This window comes from Rana temporaria, unplaced genomic scaffold, assembly GCF_905171775.1.
Source record: "Rana temporaria unplaced genomic scaffold, aRanTem1.1, whole genome shotgun sequence".
NCBI lineage: Eukaryota > Metazoa > Chordata > Amphibia > Anura > Ranidae > Rana > Rana temporaria.
In genome coordinates this window covers 28,804-50,407 of record NW_024404603.1, presented here as the reverse complement: position 1 = coordinate 50,407, position 21,604 = coordinate 28,804, and the positions used below count along the sequence as shown (strand labels likewise).

General features: G+C 49.5%; 1 long non-coding RNA gene across 1 annotated transcript; it reads left to right on the top strand.

Moving 5' to 3' along the window:
• The first annotated feature begins 15,922 nt into the window (after window positions 1-15,922).
• LOC120922725 lies at window positions 15,923-16,881 on the top strand. The gene is made up of 3 exons (XR_005745453.1): window positions 15,923-16,094; window positions 16,346-16,528; window positions 16,620-16,881. It is a non-coding gene; the product is annotated as an uncharacterized LOC120922725 (long non-coding RNA).
• Window positions 16,882-21,604: the final 4,723 nt, after the last annotated feature.

The window sequence follows — 21,604 nt, the reverse complement described above, 5'->3', positions numbered from 1 at the left end:
TCCACCACTAGAGGGAGACACCAATGTAATCTCACTGACCTCACCACTAGAGGGAGACACCAACGCAATCTCACTGACACCACTAGAGGGAGACACCAATGCAATCTCACTGACACCACTAGAGGGAGACACCAATGCAATCTCACTGACACCACTAGAGGGAGACACCAATGCAATCTCACTGACACCACTAGAGGGAGACATCAATGCAATCTCACTGACTCCACTAGAGGGAGACACCAATGTAATCTCACTGACACCACTAGAGGGAGACACAAACGCAATCTCACTGACACCACTAGAGTGAGACACCAATGCAATCTCACTGACTCCACTAGAGGGAGACACCGATGTAATCTCACTGACTCCACTAGAGGGAGACACCAATGTAATCTCACTGACACCACTAGAGGGAGACACCAATGCAATCTCACTGACTCCACTAGAGGGAGACACCAATGCTAATCTCACTGACACCACTAGAGGGAGACATCAATGCTAATCTCACTGACACCACTAGAGGGAGACACCGATGTAATCTCACTGACTCCACTAGAGGGAGACACCAATGTAATCTCACTGACTCCACTAGAGGGAGACACCAATGCAATCTCACTGACTCCACTAGAGGGAGACACCAACGCAATCTCACTGACTCCACTAGAGGGAGACACCGATGTAATCTCACTGACTCCACTAGAGGGAGACACCAATGTAATCTCACTGACTCCACTAGAGGGAGACACCAATGTAATCTCACTGACACCACTAGAGGGAGACACCGATGTAATCTCACTGACACCACTAGAGGGAGACACCAATGCTAATCTCACTGACACCACTAGAGGGAGACATCAATGCTAATCTCACTGACACCACTAGAGGGAGACACCAATGCAATCTCACTGACTCCACTAGAGGGAGACACCAATGCTAATCTCACTGACACCACTAGAGGGAGACATCAATGCTAATCTCACTGACACCACTAGAGGTAGACACCAATGCAATCTCACTGACACCACTAGAGGGAGACACCAATGCAATCTCACTGACTCCACCACTAGAGGGAGACACCAATGCAATCTCACTGACTCCACTAGAGGGAGACACCAATGCAATCTCACTGACTCCACTAGAGGGAGACACCAACGCAATCTCACTGACTCCACTAGAGGGAGACACCAATGCAATCTCACTGACTCCACTAGAGGGAGACACAAACGCAATCTCACTGACTCCACTAGAGGGAGACACCAATGCAATCTCACTGACTCCACTAGAGGGAGACACCAATGTAATCTCACTGACTCCACTAGAGGGAGACACCAATGCTAATCTCACTGACTCCACTAGAGGGAGACACCGATGTAATCTCACTGACTCCACTAGAGGGAGACACCAATGTAATCTCACTGACACCACTAGAGGGAGACACCAATGCAATCTCACTGACACCACTAGAGGGAGACACCGATGTAATCTCACTGACACCACTAGAGGGAGACACCAATGCAATCTCACTGACTCCACTAGAGGGAGACACCGATGCTAATCTCACTGACTCCACTAGAGGGAGACACCAATGCAATCTCACTGACTCCACTAGAGGGAGACACCAATGCAATCTCACTGACTCCACTAGAGGGAGACACCAATGTAATCTCACTGACACCACTAGAGGGAGACACCAATGTAATCTCACTGACACCACTAGAGGGAGACACCGATGTAATCTCACTGACACCACTAGAGGGAGACACCAATGCAATCTCACTGACACCACTAGAGGGAGACACCAATGCAATCTCACTGACACCACTAGAGGGAGACACCAATGCAATCTCACTGACTCCACTAGAGGGAGACACCAATGCAATCTCACTGACTCCACTAGAGGGAGACACCAATGCAATCTCACTGACTCCACTAGAGGGAGACACCAATGCTAATCTCACTGACTCCACCACTAGAGGGAGACACCAATGTAATCTCACTGACCTCACCACTAGAGGGAGACACCAACGCAATCTCACTGACACCACTAGAGGGAGACACCAATGCAATCTCACTGACACCACTAGAGGGAGACACCAATGCAATCTCACTGACACCACTAGAGGGAGACACCAATGCAATCTCACTGACACCACTAGAGGGAGACACCAATGCAATCTCACTGACACCACTAGAGTGAGACACCAATGCAATCTCACTGACACCACTAGAGGGAGACACCGATGTAATCTCACTGACTCCACTAGAGGGAGACACCAATGTAATCTCACTGACTCCACTAGAGGGAGACATCAATGCTAATCTCACTGACACCACTAGAGGGAGACACCGATGTAATCTCACTGACTCCACTAGAGGGAGACACCAATGCTAATCTCACTGACACCACTAGAGGGAGACACCGATGTAATCTCACTGACTCCACTAGAGGGAGACACCAATGCTAATCTCACTGACACCACTAGAGGGAGACATCAATGCTAATCTCACTGACACCACTAGAGGGAGACACCGATGTAATCTCACTGACTCCACTAGAGGGAGACACCAATGCTAATCTCACTGACACCACTAGAGGGAGACACCGATGTAATCTCACTGACTCCACTAGAGGGAGACACCAATGCTAATCTCACTGACTCCACTAGAGGGAGACACCGATGTAATCTCACTGACTCCACTAGAGGGAGACATCAATGTAATCTCACTGACTCCACTAGAGGGAGACACCAACGCAATCTCACTGACACCACTAGAGGGAGACATCAATGCAATCTCACTGACTCCACCACTAGAGGGAGACACCGATGTAATCTCACTGACTCCACTAGAGGGAGACACCGATGTAATCTCACTGACACCACTAGAGGGAGACACCAATGTAATCTCACTGACTCCACTAGAGGGAGACACCAATGTAATCTCACTGACTCCACTAGAGGGAGACACCAATGTAATCTCACTGACTCCACTAGAGGGAGACACCAATGTAATCTCACTGACTCCACTAGAGGGAGACACCAATGTAATCTCACTGACTCCACTAGAGGGAGACACCAATGTAATCTCACTGACACCACTAGAGGGAGACACCGATGTAATCTCACTGACACCACTAGAGGGAGACACCAATGCAATCTCACTGACTCCACTAGAGGGAGACACCAATGCTAATCTCACTGACACCACTAGAGGGAGACACCAATGCAATCTCACTGACACCACTAGAGGGAGACACCAATGCAATCTCACTGACTCCACTAGAGGGAGACACCAATGCAATCTCACTGACTCCACTAGAGGGAGACACCAATGCAATCTCACTGACTCCACTAGAGGGAGACACCAATGCTAATCTCACTGACACCACTAGAGGGAGACACCAATGCTAATCTCACTGACACCACTAGAGGGAGACACCAATGTAATCTCACTGACCTCACCACTAGAGGGAGACACCAACGCAATCTCACTGACACCACTAGAGGGAGACACCAATGCAATCTCACTGACACCACTAGAGGGAGACACCAATGCAATCTCACTGACACCACTAGAGGGAGACACCAATGCAATCTCACTGACACCACTAGAGGGAGACACCAATGCAATCTCACTGACACCACTAGAGTGAGACACCAATGCAATCTCACTGACTCCACTAGAGGGAGACACCGATGTAATCTCACTGACTCCACTAGAGGGAGACACCAATGTAATCTCACTGACTCCACTAGAGGGAGACACCAATGTAATCTCACTGACTCCACTAGAGGGAGACACCAATGCAATCTCACTGACTCCACTAGAGGGAGACACCAATGCAATCTCACTGACACCACTAGAGGGAGACACCAATGCAATCTCACTGACTCCACTAGAGGGAGACACCAATGCTAATCTCACTGACACCACTAGAGGGAGACATCAATGCTAATCTCACTGACACCACTAGAGGGAGACACCGATGTAATCTCACTGACTCCACTAGAGGGAGACACCAATGCTAATCTCACTGACACCACTAGAGGGAGACACCGATGTAATCTCACTGACTCCACTAGAGGGAGACACCAATGCTAATCTCACTGACTCCACTAGAGGGAGACACCGATGTAATCTCACTGACTCCACTAGAGGGAGACATCAATGTAATCTCACTGACTCCACTAGAGGGAGACACCAACGCAATCTCACTGACACCACTAGAGGGAGACATCAATGCAATCTCACTGACTCCACCACTAGAGGGAGACACCGATGTAATCTCACTGACTCCACTAGAGGGAGACACCGATGTAATCTCACTGACACCACTAGAGGGAGACACCAATGTAATCTCACTGACTCCACTAGAGGGAGACACCAATGTAATCTCACTGACTCCACTAGAGGGAGACACCAATGTAATCTCACTGACTCCACTAGAGGGAGACACCAATGTAATCTCACTGACTCCACTAGAGGGAGACACCAATGTAATCTCACTGACTCCACTAGAGGGAGACACCAATGTAATCTCACTGACACCACTAGAGGGAGACACCGATGTAATCTCACTGACACCACTAGAGGGAGACACCAATGCTAATCTCACTGACACCACTAGAGGGAGACATCAATGCTAATCTCACTGACACCACTAGAGGGAGACACCAATGCAATCTCACTGACTCCACTAGAGGGAGACACCAATGCTAATCTCACTGACACCACTAGAGGGAGACATCAATGCTAATCTCACTGACACCACTAGAGGTAGACACCAATGCAATCTCACTGACACCACTAGAGGGAGACACCAATGCAATCTCACTGACTCCACCACTAGAGGGAGACACCAATGCAATCTCACTGACTCCACTAGAGGGAGACACCAATGCAATCTCACTGACTCCACTAGAGGGAGACACCAACGCAATCTCACTGACTCCACTAGAGGGAGACACCAATGCTAATCTCACTGACACCACTAGAGGGAGACACCAATGCAATCTCACTGACTCCACCACTAGAGGGAGACACCAATGCAATCTCACTGACTCCACTAGAGGGAGACACCAATGCAATCTCACTGACTCCACTAGAGGGAGACACCAATGCAATCTCACTGACTCCACTAGAGGGAGACACCAATGCAATCTCACTGACTCCACTAGAGGGAGACACAAACGCAATCTCACTGACTCCACTAGAGGGAGACACCAATGCAATCTCACTGACTCCACTAGAGGGAGACACCAATGTAATCTCACTGACTCCACTAGAGGGAGACACCAATGCTAATCTCACTGACTCCACTAGAGGGAGACACCGATGTAATCTCACTGACTCCACTAGAGGGAGACACCAATGTAATCTCACTGACACCCCTAGAGGGAGACACCAATGCAATCTCACTGACTCCACTAGAGGGAGACACCAATGCAATCTCACTGACTCCACTAGAGGGAGACACCAATGTAATCTCACTGACTCCACTAGAGGGAGACACCAATGTAATCTCACTGACTCCACTAGAGGGAGACACCAATGTAATCTCACTGACTCCACTAGAGGGAGACACCAATGCAATCTCACTGACACCACTAGAGGGAGACACCGATGTAATCTCACTGACACCACTAGAGGGAGACACCAATGCAATCTCACTGACTCCACTAGAGGGAGACACCGATGCTAATCTCACTGACTCCACTAGAGGGAGACACCAATGCAATCTCACTGACTCCACTAGAGGGAGACACCAATGCAATCTCACTGACTCCACTAGAGGGAGACACCAATGTAATCTCACTGACACCACTAGAGGGAGACACCAATGTAATCTCACTGACTCCACTAGAGGGAGACACCAATGTAATCTCACTGACTCTACTAGAGGGAGACACCAATGCAATCTCACTGACTCCACTAGAGGGAGACACCAATGCTAATCTCACTGACTCCACTAGAGGGAGACACCAATGCAATCTCACTGACACCACTAGAGGGAGACACCAATGCAATCTCACTGACTCCACTAGAGGGAGACATCAATGCAATCTCACTGACTCCACTAGAGGGAGACACCAATGCAATCTCACTGACTCCACTAGAGGGAGACATCAATGCAATCTCACTGACTCCACCACTAGAGGGAGACACCAATGCAATCTCACTGACTCCACTAGAGGGAGACATCAATGTAATCTCACTGACACCACTAGAGGGAGACACCAATGTAATCTCACTGACTCCACTAGAGGGAGACACCAATGCAATCTCACTGACTCCACTAGAGGGAGACACCAATGCTAATCTCACTGACTCCACCACTAGAGGGAGACACCAATGCAATCTCACTGACACCACTAGAGGGAGACATCAATGTAATCTCACTGACTCCACTAGAGGGAGACACCAACGCAATCTCACTGACTCCACTAGAGGGAGACACCAACGCAATCTCACTGACACCACTAGAGGGAGACACCAATGCAATCTCACTGACTCCACTAGAGGGAGACACCAATGCAATCTCACTGACACCACTAGAGGGAGACACCAATGCAATCTCACTGACTCCACTAGAGGGAGACATCAATGTAATCTCACTGACACCACTAGAGGGAGACACCAATGCAATCTCACTGACACCACTAGAGGGAGACACCAATGCAATCTCACTGACTCCACTAGAGGGAGACACCAATGCAATCTCACTGACTCCACTAGAGGGAGACACCAATGCAATCTCACTGACTCCACTAGAGGGAGACATCAATGTAATCTCACTGACACCACTAGAGGGAGACACCAATGTAATCTCACTGACTCCACTAGAGGGAGACACCAATGCAATCTCACTGACTCCACTAGAGGGAGACACCAACGCAATCTCACTGACTCCACTAGAGGGAGACACCAACGCAATCTCACTGACACCACTAGAGGGAGACACCAATGCAATCTCACTGACTCCACTAGAGGGAGACATCAATGTAATCTCACTGACTCCACTAGAGGGAGACACCAATGCTAATCTCACTGACTCCACTAGAGGGAGACATCAATGTCATCTCACTGACTCCACTAGAGGGAGACACCAATGTAATCTCACTGACACCACTAGAGGGAGACACCAATGCAATCTCACTGACACCACTAGAGGGAGACACCAATGCAATCTCAGTGACTCCACTAGAGGGAGACACCAACGCAATCTCACTGACTCCACTAGAGGGAGACACCAATGCAATCTCACTGACTCCACTAGAGGGAGACACCAATGCAATCTCACTGACTCCACTAGAGGGAGACACCAATGCAATCTCAGTGACTCCACTAGAGGGAGACACCAACGCAATCTCACTGACTCCACTAGAGGGAGACACCAACGCAATCTCACTGACTCCACTAGAGGGAGACACCAATGCAATCTCACTGACTCCACTAGAGGGAGACACCAACGCAATCTCACTGACTCCACTAGAGGGAGATACCAATGCAATCTCACTGACTCCACTAGAGGGAGACATCAATGCAATCTCACTGACACCACTAGAGGGAGACACCAATGTAATCTCACTGACTCCACTAGAGGGAGACACCAATGCAATCTCAGTGACTCCACTAGAGGGAGACACCAACGCAATCTCACTGACTCCACTAGAGGGAGACACCAACGCAATCTCACTGACTCCACTAGAGGGAGACACCAATGCAATCTCACTGACTCCACTAGAGGGAGACACCAATGCAATCTCACTGACTCCACTAGAGGGAGACACCAATGCTAATCTCACTGACTCCACCACTAGAGGGAGATACCAATGTAATCTCACTGACCTCACCACTAGAGGGAGACACCAATGTAATCTCACTGACTCCACCACTAGAGGGAGACACCAATGTAATCTCACTGACACCACTAGAGGGAGACACCAATGTAATCTCACTGACTCCACTAGAGGGAGACACCAATGCAATCTCACTGACTCCACTAGAGGGAGACACCAACGCAATCTCACTGACTCCACTAGAGGGAGACACCAATGTAATCTCACTGACTCCACTAGAGGGAGACACCAACGCAATCTCACTGACTCCACTAGAGGGAGACACCAATGCAATCTCACTGACTCCACTAGAGGGAGACATCAATGCAATCTCACTGACACCACTAGAGGGAGACACCGATGTAATCTCACTGACTCCACTAGAGGGAGACACCAATGCAATCTCAGTGACTCCACTAGAGGGAGACACCAATGCAATCTCACTGACTCCACTAGAGGGAGACACCAATGTAATCTCACTGACTCCACTAGAGGGAGACATCAATGTAATCTCACTGACACCACTAGAGGGAGACACCAATGCAATCTCACTGACACCACTAGAGGGAGACACCAATGCAATCTCACTGACACCACTAGAGGGAGACACCAATGCTAATCTCACTGACTCCACTAGAGGGAGACACCAATGTAATCTCACTGACACCACTAGAGGGAGACACCGATGTAATCTCACTGACTCCACTAGAGGGAGACACCAATGTAATCTCACTGACACCACTAGAGGGAGACACCAATGTAATCTCACTGACACCACTAGAGGGAGACACCGATGTAATCTCACTGACTCCACTAGAGGGAGACATCAATGCAATCTCACTGACCCCACTAGAGGGAGACACCAATGCAATCTCACTGACTCCACTAGAGGGAGACACCAATGCAATCTCACTGACACCACTAGAGGGAGACACCGATGTAATCTCACTGACACCACTAGAGGGAGACACCAATGCTAATCTCACTGACTCCACTAGAGGGAGACACCGATGTAATCTCACTGACACCACTAGAGGGAGACACCAATGCAATCTCACTGACTCCACTAGAGTGAGACACCAATGCAATCTCACTGACTCCACTAGAGGGAGACACCAATGCTAATCTCACTGACTCCACTAGAGGGAGACACCGATGTAATCTCACTGACACCACTAGAGGGAGACACCAATGTAATCTCACTGACACCACTAGAGGGAGACACCAACGCAATCTCACTGACACCACTAGAGGGAGACATCAATGTAATCTCACTGACTCCACTAGAGGGAGACACCAATGCTAATCTCACTGACTCCACTAGAGGGAGACACCAACGCAATCTCACTGACACCACTAGAGGGAGACACCAATGCAATCTCACTGACTCCACTAGAGGGAGACACCAATGCAATCTCACTGACACCACTAGAGGGAGACACCAATGCTAATCTCACTGACTCCACTAGAGGGAGACACCAACGCAATCTCACTGACACCACTAGAGGGAGACATCAATGCAATCTCACTGACACCACTAGAGGGAGACACCAATGCAATCTCACTGACACCACTAGAGGGAGACACCAATGCAATCTCACTGACTCCACTAGAGGGAGACACCAATGCAATCTCACTGACTCCACTAGAGGGAGACACCAACGCAATCTCACTGACTCCACTAGAGGGAGACACCAATGCAATCTCACTGACTCCACTAGAGGGAGACACCAACGCAATCTCACTGACTCCACTAGAGGGAGACACCAATGCAATCTCACTGACTCCACTAGAGGGAGACACCAACGCAATCTCACTGACTCCACTAGAGGGAGACACCAATGCAATCTCACTGACTCCACTAGAGGGAGACACCAATGTAATCTCAGTGACTCCACTAGAGGGAGACACCGATGCAATCTCACTGACTCCACTAGAGGGAGACATACTACCACACATCCTGCTTGGCATTGTTGTAGTTGCTCACTCCACCAGCAGATAAATCCAGATCAACGTACAATGAAACCTACTTCTCTTCTTCCATGGAATATATATGATTCTCGGTATCTCTTCTTATTCTGTATGTATGGATATTTTTATTTATAAAAACAGACAAGATACACAAACGTACATCAAACACAACAATCACCGACATGTTCCGGTCAATACCTAGCAACTAAAAACAAGCATCAAAGGAGAATAAAAAGTCCATAAAAATGTCCCAATGTTACAAAAAACCCTTCCCATAAATCTGAACTCCTACAACACTTCCCAATCTCCAGACATTTGATCCATCGCAATTCGGATATCACCAAACCTGCGATTTTGCTGGAGTTAAACTGCTCATTATGCATGGCCACTCTGGCCCTTGCATGCCATTGATAGTACTTGACTATGGTAATGATCATGTACGTTGTCCCTCTGTCTACACTGCGTATTGTTGGGGGAACACCATAAAGTCTGTCTGAGTAACTCAGGTTTTCCAACCTTGGGATCCCAACTCCGGCAGCTACTTCCTTCCAGACTTCCAGACACGGCCTCCCCAACAATCCACCAAGAAATGCTCCATGGACTCCTCCTGACCACATCCCAAAGGGCAGGTCCTTTCCGATGCGGCCAGACCCTTCATATTCCCCCTCACATACATTCTCCCATGTAGGAGTTCAGATTTATGGGAAGGGTTTTTTGTAACATTGGGACATTTTTATGGACATTCTCCCATGGAGAGACAGCCAGGCAATGTCATGAAACTTCAAGGGTAATCTGGGACTATTCAGCAACTTTAAGCTTTCCTCCATAACAGCCATAGTGCAGTCTCTGAGTACAAGTGGAGAACAGAAGAAGGTCCTACAGATCCTCTGGTATAACAATTTCCTTGAACTATTTCCAAGGTAGGACTTCTCAATCCTCAGAGACTTCAGAGCCGAGTCCAGATATGGTGGGAGATAACCCTGAGTACATCTCTTCCTCTTGAGAGAACCGCCCTGCATCCAGGACTCTGCACGGGGCAATATCCAAGCTCGGGTCAGCTCTATTCGGCGCCTGCGCACCGGCGCCGAATAGAGCCGAGCCGACCCGAGCTTCCTTCGGGAAGTCGTGACGCGCTGTGTGCGCCGTCGTTTAGCATGTCAATCAATTGGCATGTCAATAGGAATGCCCACGCCTGCGGGATTCCCTACCCGGAAGCCGCGGTGAATTCCACGGCTAAACGCTATCTACAGAAAAAAAAAAAAGAGGTCAGTGTCATTTTATATGCACAACTGGGCTGGATGCAGTGTTAGAAATTTTTTATAGGGTGAACCTCCACTTTAACCCCTAAGATCTTGAGACAACTTGAAGCTATTGCAAACTGGGGCAGATCAAAATCTGGATCACCCTGCAGTGTCCAGAGGGCTTCACTCTTCTCAAAGTTGACAAGAGACCCAGAGGCCGCAGAGTAAGCTCCAATGGAAGCTTCTAGCAACTGGGCCTCCTGGGAGGCAGACACCACTACAGTGACATCATCCGCATAAGCGAATACGGATAGGGCCGAGGCATGGGGCACAGGTACCCCCTGAAATCCACATTCTTGCAGTGATCTCAAAAAAGGATCAATGGCGAAAACATATAAGAGGGGACTCAAAGGGCAACCCTGCCTCACCCCAGCCTCAACCCCAAAGGTACCACCCTGCCACCCATTAATAAGTGGAAAGCTCTCAGCCTTCCAGTATAAAGTTCTCAGCCAATCAACAAATAACCCTGGGATGCCATACCTTAACAGGGTCGCCCATAGATACCCATGGTCAACCCTGTCAAAAGCTTTAGCTTGGTTTGAACTCACCATATATTTCCCATGCCTAAGAACCTTACACCTCTCAAAAGCTTCCCTTAAGGAAATGAGAGCACCAAAAATATTCCGCCCTTCTACCGTACCATACTGACAGTCTGTCAATAGTGCTGAAGAAAAACTCTTCAACCTAGAAAATAGTATTTTTGCCACAATTTTCCGGTCCACATTCAAGAGGGATATAGGCCTCCAGTTCTTGATGTCATTCAGTTCTCTACCCTTGAACAGCAGAACTAAGGATGATACTTTTAATGGATGGAGGCATCAGGCGTTTCTCCAAACAACTTTTAAACACATCCACCAGAATCGGAGCCAGGGACTACTTCTTATAAAATTCGGCTATAATGCCATCGGGTCCTGGTGCCTTCTTTTGACGTAATTTGTCAATAGCCTCCCTAACTTCTTCCACCGTTATGTCTGCTGCCTCTAAAAACTGTGCCATCTTCTCCCTATCCAAACCCTTCTCCTGAAACAAGTCAGCATAGTATGATCTTACCACTCCCAGAATACCCTCCCGAGACTCCTGCAAAATCCCCCGGGAATCCTTCAGGCCCATTATTAACTTTTTAGCCACCTTGTCCCTACAATTCTCAAAGGGATCAGGTGTCCCCGGGGATCCATAGTCCCGATCAAATACTAGGGAGTTGTATCTACTTTATTGGTATTGACTTAGCTCGGATTTTACTTGATCAATTTTCCTCCCTGCCTCCAACCCGCCTGAATAAAGCAGCTCCAGCTCTTTCCGCAGCCTGAGATAACGGCTAGATCTACTTTTCCCCATTCTAGCTGACGATTTCCTCAAGAGAGAAGAGATGTCCTTTTTAACGTCCTCCCACCAATCCGCAGTACAGTCATAGAAGTCCAGTCTCTCTGCATGGTGTTGTAAGAGGTTCTGTACTTGTTGCTGAACAGACACATCTTCTAAAAGACTAGAGTTGAGCCTCCATAGCCCCCTGCCCATGTCAGGATGCTTCCAGGTTCCCAGGCAAAAGTAGAGGGCCGCATGATCTGAGTAAGGTACCAGCTTCTCACTCCTATTGGTCACCAGTTCCGTAGGACTTACCAGTGCCATATCTAGTCTGCTTCTTATATTCCCGCAAAAGAAGGTGAAGCCCGGCTTCCTGCCATTTTGTGCAAAAACATCACTTAAACCGGTCTGCGAAATAATATGATTAAGGACTTTGGAGTCACTACCCAACACCCTACCAGAAGAACGGTCACTTAGTGTCCTGGTGACATTAAAGTCTCCTACCATGACCACAGGGACCGATGTAAAGAGATATGGCTTCACATCATTAAATAACCCGATTCTTCCTGATATTGTTTGAGGCCCATATATGTTAATTAATCGGAGTCTCCTGCCATGAATTGTTACTTCCAGTATAAGACATCTTCCCATGGACACCTCAGTGAGTCTGTGCACCGTCACATCCTTAGTATTAAAAAGGATGGCAACACCCGCATAAGACTCCACGGCCAAGGACCAAAATGAGGGTCCCGTGTGCCACTCCCTCTCTGCCTCCCACATAAGACTCCACGGCCAAGGACCAAAATGAGGGTCCCGTGTGCCACTCCCTCTCTGCCTCCCGCATAAGACTCCACGGCCAAGGACCAAAATGAGGGTCCCGTGTGCCACTCCCTCTCTGCCTCCCGCATAAGACTCCACGGCCAAGGACCAAAATGAGGGTCCCGTGTGCCACTCCCTCTCTGCCTCCCGCATAAGCCTCCACGGCCAAGGACCAAAATGAGGGTCCCGTGTGCCACTCCCTCTCTGCCTCCCGCATAAGACTCCACGGCCAAGGACCAAAGTGAGGGTCCCGTGTGCCACTCCCTCTCTGCCTCCCGCATAAGACTCCACGGCCAAGGACCAAAATGAGGGTCCCGTGTGCCACTCCCTCTCTGCCTCCCGCATAAGACTCCACGGCCAAGGACCAAAATGAGGGTCCCGTGTGCCACTCCCTCTCTGCCTCCCGCATAAGACTCCACGGCCAAGGACCAAAATGAGGGTCCCGTGTGCCACTCCCTCTCTGCCTCCCGCATAAGACTCCACGGCCAAGGACCAAAATGAGGGTTCCGTGTGCCACTCCCTCTCTGCCTCCCGCATAAGACTCCACGGCCAAGGACCAAAATGAGGGTCCCGTGTGCCACTCCCTCTCTGCCTCCCGCATGAGTCCCACAGATGTTAGATGTGTCTCTTGTAAAAAATAGACATCAGCATCCAGGTACCTGAGGTGTTCAAAAACTGCATGCCTTGTCCTCCTGTTTTTAATACTGTTCACATTGCTGGAGACAATGTTTAGAGAAAAACCTGCTATCACAGCAAAGAGAAGAAAGAATAAGATCCCCATCATCATAAGTCAGAATCGGAGTCACTCTGCCGACTACCAGTTTCCATATCAGATTCTACATATACAGGATCAGGGGGCGGACGCCTTTTAGTAGGCGGGTCATCCTCTGAGCCAGTCGCATACTCCCTCTCCACTCTTTTTAGTTCCTGCTCCAGTTCATGGGCCTCTAGAGAATAGGAATCCGCATCCGAATCTGATAACACTTCGTACCTATTGGTAGAAACTACCGTACCCACTTCCGGTGCCCCTTTCACTCTTCTAGCTGACTTCTGCACTAATGTCCAGTCACCTTCGGGTTTACGGGTGGTTTTATCTTTTTTATTCCTCCTCTTCTGACCAATGACCTTCACAGAGACAGGAACAGAAGAAGAGTGTGAGGCCGGCTGCTCCTGAACACTGTCCGCCCGTCCGGGGGTAGTCTCCTGAGCCTCTGGGCCCACCTCCTCCCTAGTCAATGTGGCCCCGTTTATTAAGGCCTCCTCCTCTAGTTGTTCTGCTGCAGCCAACAATTCATTGTCCGCAGATTCCTCACCCATATTATGGAAGGCCCCCGGGCAATCCCTGTGGAAGTGGCCTTGCCTTCCACATAGATTGCACTTAACCGTCGCAGGTAGAACTGACATGGCCGACCTCCCCACAAAGATTACACTTCAAGATGGTGCAAACGCTCGCCACATGGCCGGACTTGCCACATTTGAAACATAACCTGGGCTGACCTGCATAGAAGCAAACCCCTCTCTCCCGCCCAATGAAAAAGGAGTTTGGCAGGTGATGGGTAACATTGTTAGATTGCCTCAACTTGACAAGAACCCTCCAACCCCCTGTCCAGATCTCATCACTATCTTTAGTTTTTGTCAATTTAGAAACCATTTCACAATGTCTTCTAAGCCAGATGATAATGTCCTGGGGGGGCACAGACTCATTCCAGAAAATGATAATAACAGTTGCTGTGTCAGGTTTGGAGATGGGAATAAGGATGAAATCCCTCCATCCCTCTTTGTCCCGCAAACCACTGAAGCTGGCCCAGAATTTGTCCAAGTCACACATGAGCTTAAAGCTGACATCATAACCTTGTCTGTCAGGGAGATTGATGACTGCCAGTATGTTTGCAGGCGCAAACCCCATCTGCTGACACAGCAACTCCCTTACTACAAACTTCCTATCAGGGAGCTCCTCTCTGGAACCCCTATGCTTGAATCTAACCACGTTCCTTCTTTTAAAAGCCTGACCAGTGTAATTATTACCGGTGGAAAATGAAGGGGCCCCGCGGCTCCAGGCATTCCGAGGAGGAACATGACTAGATGGACCAGCATTCCCCTGTGGAGCAGGTGGTGGGTCCACCAAAGGGGGGAAGTCCTGAGGGTTGTTCTGAACTGACTCCTCCATCACTATATTCTCAGAGGTCTCTGACTGCTGATGACCCCAATCAGATACACCGGTACTAATATCAACACCGTCAGAATTATTCACCACATCATCACTGCACATAATGTCATTGCTAGCAGCATCATTACTTGTCACCCCAGTATCACCCCCACCCTGAACCCCAGTCCCCCCAGCATGGCTCCCATCATGAGAACCAGTGACAGCAGCACTGTCCTCACAATCCATTTGCTGGGAGTCCACTACGTCACTCATCTGCGTCTCCTGAACGGTAAATGTCTGCTGGGTTATACCGATGATCCCGCCATCCTCCAGAGCTGGAAGTCCAGCAGGTGGTCCTATCCGGGGGCAGCAACACTCACTGCACACGCTCTCCGTCCTGTGCTCCGAAGACGCACGGACGGATGGGCGGGCAGTGCGTGTCGATGTCACGCCTCCATCACCTGACACGGAACTAGGTCTCCGTGCGGTGTATTGGTATACTATCCACGAGGGGTTACAGGAGTCAAACAGCGCCGCATCATTGGGCGGTTACCCCGCACCAATGCAGACGCCTCCCTTCTCCTCCCCCTCGTATGCGTGTCTCTGGGCGGGTAACATTGGGGGGGTGGTCCCTATAAGAGGGTGTAACCTATGGCAGGTACAGGCATTTGGCTCTTCACATGTCATCACTCCATGCAGCACACTCGGAACTCACAGGTGATCCTCTTCCTCTCTCCTATACCTCACCACACCCAGTACCTTCACCTCACTTTACTATCTTTATATTCCCATTTCTCTTTGTCTTTCTTCCCCATCCCTGTTTTTTCTCCTTTTTTTCTCTTTCCTTTTCTTTTTTCTTTTTTCCTTCTCCTTTGCTTGTTTTCCTCCCCCCTTCCCCCCTTTTCCTTTTCATCATATCTCCATATCCCATTCAAACATAATACATTCTTCATTTATTTCCAATACAGCCATCATTCCTTACCGACCACAGTGCATTCAATACACCATGCCTCATGCCTGTGCCACCTGGGTGCGCTCTCCTGACGGGCCCTGCACCCCTCATTCTCCAGCCCTAGTCCCCGGCAGTGACCACCCCAAACCTGGGGTCCATCCGGAGCTTCACTCTAGTGCCAGCGGCAATCGGCAACCTGGTGAGTACCATCTGGGGCTTTTTGATGAGTCCTCAGCCCCCACAAATGTTGGATGCCCCGTCTAACCAGCTATGTGCTTATGTCGTTCCAGATAACCAATGTAATGCATGCCTGCTCCTGATGAGCGACCAACAGTCGCGAAACGCGTAGAGCTCTTTACCTCATGCATTAATGTATTATCACTGCAGTGTCATGCGATGTAATTTCCATTTTAATATGTGATATCTATTTTATGTCTCAATAATATAGTACAGCTCGCTGTACTCATTGCATTTATATATTTGGGTCACTGCCCACGTACCTTGTCCCCCAACTAATCTGTGAAACATATATGTTTATCTATTTCTTCAATAGTGCAATACAGTCATGGACGGTGCATTATGTGAAAGTAATAAAATATTTAAACCTATTCCAGATTTATTATCTTTGATTCATTCCCCCCATTTATTGTAAACAGTTTCCCGCACATGCTTCATTAAAAGTCCCGCACTTGTTTCTCTTTTCTATACCTAATTAGGGATGGAGGTAATTGACCCATTACCTCATTTAAAGTCCCAACCAACCCTCCCCCCGCCCACTTTATATACCACTGCTCCAATCTGATGTTGCTCCTTACTGTCCTCCAGCGGATGCACAGACTTCCCCTCAGGAGACACGTTGGGTGGCTGTGTGCGCTGACCTGGTTCCCCAGAGTCTGACTCTGTTGAAGATTCAATCCCCACACTTAATGCTGCCTCAAATCGATCGCATACCTCCCAATGAAGTTGTTGAGCGGGGGCGGGGGGGTCTGTGGATCAGAGTTGTCTAGCGGTGCAGGCGAGAGCGTTTACCGAGGGAAAAGCTTTATTTTTTATTTATTTTTCTGTCCGGCGGTTGGCGTGACGGGCGAAGGATTTACAGCGGGAGACGTTTTTTTTTTTATTAAAGGAAACTCTAACACTTTTTTTAGTGAATAAGTAGAATGTACAGAATCACATGGGGGGCTGGGATCCGGGGGCCTCCTTGTTAAAGAGAACTTCCAGATTCTGATAATCCTCCATCCAGAACCAACACCCCTCTATGCAGAACCAACACCCCTCTATCCAGAACCAACACCCCTCCATCCAGAACCAACACCCCTCCATCCAGAACCAACACCCCTCCATCCAGAACCAACACCCCTCCATCCAGAACCAACACCCTCTATCCAGAACCAACACCCCTCCATCCAGAACCAACACCCCTCCATCCAGAACCAACACCCCTCCATCCAGAACTAACACCCCTCCATCCAGAACCAACACCCCTCCTTCCAGAACCAACACCCCTCCATCCAGAACCAACACCCTCTATCCAGAACCAACACCCCTCCATCCAGAACCAACACCCCTCCATCCAGAACCAACACCCCTCCATCCAGAACCAACACCCCTTCATCCAGAACCAACACCCCTCCATCCAGAACCAACACCCCTCCATCCAGAACCAACACCCCTCTATGCAGAACCAACACCCCTCCATCCAGAACCAACACCCCTCTATGCAGAACCAACACCCCTCTATCCAGAACCAACACCCCTCTATCCAGAACCAGCACCCCTCCATCCAGAACCAACACCCCTCCATCCAGAACCAACACCCCTTTGTTGCGGTACCTCTCTTCCCGAGCCCCAAAGTACACGAACCGCCGCTAACCGCCGAAGTGCAATAGGTTCCAACCGGCAACTCTCTCCATACACCGTCCTTAGTGGCCAGTAACCCAATCCCCTCCAGTAACGAGACCAAGCTCCATTATGAGGGTAAAACACGAACTGTTTACTGTGGGCTACCCGCCCGTATTTATACAGGTCTCCCACCTGGTGGACACTCCCCTAGGGGACCAGATGGGAGACTGAAATAACAGACATTAATATCTATAACTTTATAACTGCCGAACATTTTATATTCATATAACGTATCCCCAGATAGCCTGGAACTGAGGGCATATTATTGGGGAATAGCGCCCAGATCCCATCCGCATAGTCCGATCGCCTCGTGGTCGACATACGAATGGGCGACTTCATGTAAAACGGCAAAGCAGACGAACACAATATGTCCAGTATACGGATGGGTCCGTCACACCCTTCATCCAGAACCAACACCCCTCCATCCAGAAACAACACCCCTTCATCCAGAACCAACACCCCTCCATCCAGAACCAACACCCCTCTATCCAGAACCAACACCCCTCCATCCAGAACCAACACCCCTCTATCCAGAACTAACACCCCTCTATCCAGAACCAACACCCCTCCATCCAGAACCAACACCCCTCCATCCAGAACCAACACCCATCCATCCAGAACCAACACCCCTCCATCCAGAACCAACACCCCTCCATCCAGAACCAACACCCCTCCATCCATAACCAACACCCCTCTATCCAGAACCAACACCCCTCCATCCAGAACCAACACCCCTCCATCCATAACCAACACCCCTCTATCCAGAACCAACACCCCTCCATCCAGAACCAACACCCCTCCATCCAGAACCAACACCCCTCTATCCAGAACCAACACCCCTCCATCCAGAACCAACACCCCTCTATCCAGAACTAACACCCCTCTATCCAGAACCAACACCCCTCCATCCAGAACCAACACCCCTCTATCCAGAACTAACACCCCTTTTATCCAAAGAGCAAGTGCTGAATGGAGTCGCAGTACGCCAGGCTGAAAAGATCCACACTAAAAGATTTTATTGGGGAGTCGTGGTAGGAGCGCCAGCAACAGACCACGGAGGGAGCTGATAGCTGAACTGCTGGGGCTGGACGAAATGGATGGATCCATGGAAGGAACTGAGCCCCTTGCACCGGTCAGCGAAGAAGATGTAATTACTGGGATTGTACAGCGGAGATTATCCTTGTATCCAGAAACGTCCGTGGAACTAATCAACCAGCTGTTCCGGGAAGCAAGGGAAGAGATACAAACGAAGAGGGGACAAGAACTGGAACTGGTAAGAGCGAGACAGCCCATTACACCTGCAGTTCCTACCCCCCCACCTGCTGCTACAGGAAAGAAAATACCGTTCACTGCATTTAAAGCTTTTGTAGAAAGTGAGGAGGAAATCGATGGATATTTGGCGGATTTTGAGAGGCAGTGCTCACTACACCAGGTACCACCAGATCAATGGGTCACTATTTTGTCGGGGAAATTGTCGGGCAAAGCCAATGAAGCCTTTCGGGCTCTCGCTCCAGAGGATATTTTACAATACCAGCAAGTTAAAAAGGCGCTGCTAACCCGATACGCCGTAACGCCAGAAGCCTACCGCCGGCGCTTCCGGGAGTCCAAGAAGATGGCTGTGGACTCCCACATGGAATGGGCCAACCAGTTACAAAGGGTGGCATCCCTTTGGGTCCAAGGGTGCAAGGCCAACACCGGGGAGGAAGTATTGCAGCTGTTCCTAATGGAACATTTCTTCCAAGACCTGGCCGCAGACATACAAGACTGGGTACGAGATCGCCGTCCCGCTAACTTAAACGAGGCGGCTCGGCTAGCAGATGAGTACGCGGAAACAAGGAAAGTAAGCCAGGGTACTACACGGCTGGCTCATAAGGTAGAACCGCGTACTCCAACCGTCACCCCACGCCCAGAGTTTCGGGCTCCAGTCCCACCACGTCCTCAGGGGCCTAGCAACTACCCCCGGGATTCGCCTAGGGTGACGTGCCATCACAGCAGCGACATGGGACATATTGCTCGTTATTGCCCTTTGAGAGCTACAAATAACAATTGGAGACGCACAACACCCAACACAGAGGTCACTCCATCACGTCCCTCTGCGGACCACTGCCTGGAGACTGAGGGGGGCCCTGAGGAATGTCTGGGAATTTGGTATGAGGCAGACCCAATACAAGCGGCCTCTCCGGAGAACCGTCAGCATCACCGTCAGGAGGTACGAGTGAATGGACAAGTAGCACAAGGCCTAAGAGATTCCGGGACTACTATCACTCTGATTCAAAAACATCTGGTAAAGCCAGAGAACGTGTCCACTCGCACAGTTGCCGTCCGGGTCGCACGGGGTGCTGTATTTCGCGTACCCACCGCCCGGGTGCACTTAGACTGGGGAGCCGGGTCAGGAAAGACCACAGTTGGTATCATGGACAACCTACCTGCCGAGGTGGTGCTGGGCAACGACATTGGCCCTCTGACTTCGGCTTATTTACCTACACCTGCTGCTGCTTGTCCCGTGACCACCCGCGTTGCTGGAATCAACCCACTTGCTGCTGAGAACCGGGTAAGACTACCTTCCCCGACATGTACTGTAGATCCGGCACAATATCACAGTCTAAAATGGGAATGTGACAAGTTGGCCAGTGAGAAATCAGAGATGCACCGACACTATGTCATATATTATGAGATGTCCCGTGGCTTGAACATTGAAATGCACAAACAGGCGGAAATTTTCAAAAGATTAAATGGGATTTGCATCCAGGTGGTGCCGTATCTGTCCCAAGAGCATCAGCAACAGGTTTTGGGAGCCATTGAGAGAGCAAAGCAAGTGACTGTTCTAGAACTGAATGCTATTATTCACCGTCACCATCAGCTACCGACCTGGTAAGCCAATGGGAAGGCCGACGGACTGTCCAGGCAAACGGAACTTTTACCCTAACAGCAGACCGGACATCCCCAAGTTGATCCGAAAAGGATCAATCCGGGTCTGCCGGAGTGTTCCACAAAAGGGGAGTAGTGTAATGGACATATGCATGCTGCCGGGACAGTTATAGTCTTCCTGCAGGGAGGACTACAAGGAACTGCATGGCTTGTCACAATTGGATGTACCACATTGTATTCTGAGCTCAAAGGGTTAATTGGACAAGTCTCTTTCACTGCTGAATGCTAATGTTCCCTTCGCATAGCTAATGAGAACTCTCTTTTGTGTAGGTAACAGCCTCCTGTGAGGTGTATGCTGATGGGGATTATGTGTGAGTGATAATTGTTTTAAAGGTTAATTGAATTCTATTGTCTGATCAAGTTAAGTTTAGGAGCCAAAAAGTCTAGCGGCTGATTGGCTCAAGGGAGTTGTGACGGTATCGGTATGATATCCCCGTCAACGTTC